Source organism: Lemur catta, chromosome 4 (genome assembly GCF_020740605.2).
Source record: "Lemur catta isolate mLemCat1 chromosome 4, mLemCat1.pri, whole genome shotgun sequence".
Classification (NCBI taxonomy): Eukaryota; Metazoa; Chordata; class Mammalia; order Primates; family Lemuridae; genus Lemur; species Lemur catta.
Genome location: NC_059131.1, coordinates 70,677,225 through 70,680,216, shown reverse-complemented (window position 1 = coordinate 70,680,216; position 2,992 = coordinate 70,677,225).

The following is a 2,992-nucleotide window of genomic DNA, read 5'->3' as shown; positions in this document are numbered from 1 at the left end:
TTTATTGAGCACATGGTATATGCCAGTCAATATGATAAGAACTTTACATACATATCTCAGTTCAAGACTACTTTAAATATTCATTTAAACTAGCAAAAGTAAGTAGAGAGACAGCTAATAGTCTGACCCAGTTAAAAATAACATGCATAATAATAATTGCCATAATAATTATAGCTAATACATATTTACTCATTCATCCAAAATGAACATTATTCATTTTACAGAGCAGTTAAGTAACTTGACTACACTGAGGAACTGCCAAACCATCTTCCACAGTGGCTGCACCATTTTACATTCCCATTAGTAGTGTGCAAGGTTCTCCACATGCTTGCCGGCACTTGTTCTGTCTTTTGATTATAGCCATCCTAGTGGGTATGAAAGTATGAAGTAGTATTTCATTGTGGTTTTGACTAGCATTCCGTACTGGCTAGTGATGTTAAACATCCTTTCTTGTGCTTATTGGCCATTTGTATATGTTTTCTGGAAAAATGTCTACTCAGATCCTTTGCACATTTTAAAAACTGGGTTATTTGTGTTATTGAGGTAGTTGTTTATATGTTCTAGATACAAGCCCCCTATCAGATACATGATTTGTAAAAGTTTTCTCCCATTCTGTGAAATATATTATTATTTTCTTATTTCTTTGAATAGCTTTTCAGCTCCACCCACATTCTCCTTCTGGGACACTGATGACACAGGTGTTAAATCTTTTATTATAGTCCCACAAGTCCCTGAGGCTCTGTTTACTTTTCTCTAGTCTGTTTTCTCTCTGTTGTTCAGTTTGGGTAATTTGTATTGTTTTATCTTTAGGTTCACTGATTATTTGCTCTCCATTCTGCTTGTGAGCCATCCATGCAGTATTTTTATTTTGGCTATTTGTATATTTCAGTTCTAAAATTTCTATTTGATTATTCTTTAGACCTTCTATTTCTTTGCTGAGGCTTTCTATTTGTTTGCTGAGACTTTATATTTTTTTATGTTTCAAGAGTATTATGTAATTGCTTGCTGAAGCATTTTTATGATGGCTGCTTTAAAATCCTTGTCATAAAGTTTCAACATTTGTATCATCTTAGTGTTGATACCTTTTGATTTGTTTATATCATTCAAGTTTAAACTTTCCTTGTTTTAGGTATGATGAGTGATTTTGGCTGCATCCTGGACAGCTTCATTATCATGTTATGAAACTCTAGGCATTATGTAAATCTCTTTTAGCAGGCCTTTGACTCTAGTGGTGGAAGGGGCGTGCTGCCTCATTACTGCCAAGTGCAGGTAGAAGTCCAGGTTCCCTACTGTGGCTCTCCTCTGGACCTCTGCTGGTACCACTCTGTCTAGAAATAACAGGAGCGCCCTCAGTGATACCACGGATAGGGCGAAGGCCATGTCAGGCTAGGTGATGGTGAAGATTCTAAGCCCGTGAGGTCAGCAGATGACGGTGGGGCTGCATTTTTTTTCTGGTGATATTTGGCTCGAGCAAGGTGGTTATTGTCTAAAGGGGTAAGATGGGTTTGAGGGAGAGGTTACAAAGGGGCATGAAGCAACTTTTGGGGTGATAGATATGTTCATTATATTGTTTGTGGTGATGGTTTCACAGTGTATACACTTTTATGTGTGCAATTTGTTATTTAAATCTCATGAAAACTTTTTAAGAGTTACAATTACAACCACCAGGGGGCAGGGAAAGCTCCCCTAACACAGTAGTCCCTTTTTATTGAATGCTGCAATGTAGAAACTGATGATTCCGGCAGAAACGTCTCTCTCCTCTCAGTGAGATAGTTTGCAGTTAGAAATGCTTGCCTGCTACACAGGTAAATCATTCCTTTTTGAAATGCTAGACGTGGGATCTTCAGGGGCTGTAAGGACCTCCTAGCAACATGATTCAAGTTAAGCTTCCAGATTTGCACTACAAAGACTATCTTGAAAGAATCGCATTGACTTCTCTTCTCCTGAAGGCTTTTCAAACATCTTTCAGCAGCAGATCACTGCATTCCAACTGAGGTTTATAGCAAGCCTAAAGTGTAAGTCAGGGTTGTGGGGCAGCTGCAGGAAGCACATGGTATCTGGGGACTACAGCTTGAAAATCCATCAACTTAACTTCTCTATCCACCACCTCAAGCCTCCAGTCTCAGCTTTCTGAAAGTGTGTAATGAGCTCTCCATCCCTTGAGTGTTACCCATAAAATCCACACTGTCCACTCGTGTAGCACAGGCTGAGAGTGCTGCTGGGTGAGAGGCAGGTACACAGAGGAGAGAGCGGTGGCTGGTGGGCTGCAAGGGGCATATGGCAGTCCAGGGAGTGGAGCCTTCTGAGTTGGGGGCTCTTCTTGGACCTGTGTGCTCTGTAAGGTGGAGCCAGCATCTCTCATCAGCCCGGTGCTGCCTCTTCTAAGAGGCTCATCTTTTCAGAAAAAGGCAAAAATTGGCCAGGAATGAGAACCAAACACCCAGCACCGGGCATGAGCGATTAGGTGTCTTTATGCCGGACAGCGATGACACGGGCTATCACAACTCCGCAGCCTGTGCCGGGCAGAGGCACCTCTGCCTTTTTCTTAGCGCTAACTCAGTGACTCTGGACCCTCAGCGACTTACTCCTTACTTTGATGTTCATTGAGATTCTTATTCGTACCAAGAATATCCTTTGGTGTATATTTATGTCTTGTAACTTTGATTTTGTTTTTACAATAAGCATGTAATAGTTGACATTCACTGAGCATTTAACAAGTGCTTGACAGTGTTGTAATCCACTCACCTATCCAAACTAATAGCCCTTGAGCTCTGAGATTCCCAGATTACATAACTTGCTCAAGATAGCAAAGCTAGTAAAAGGTGACGCTCGGGTTGGCACCCACGCAGGCTGCCTCCACTGCCAAGCTGCTGATGCCAGGCTGCCCCAATAAAGCTGGATGAGTTCCTTTATCCAGGAATCCTTTTGGGGATGGAGGGGAGAAGCCCAGCTCTGAGAGTCAAGGGGAGGCCGCCGAGTTTCGAAAAACTTT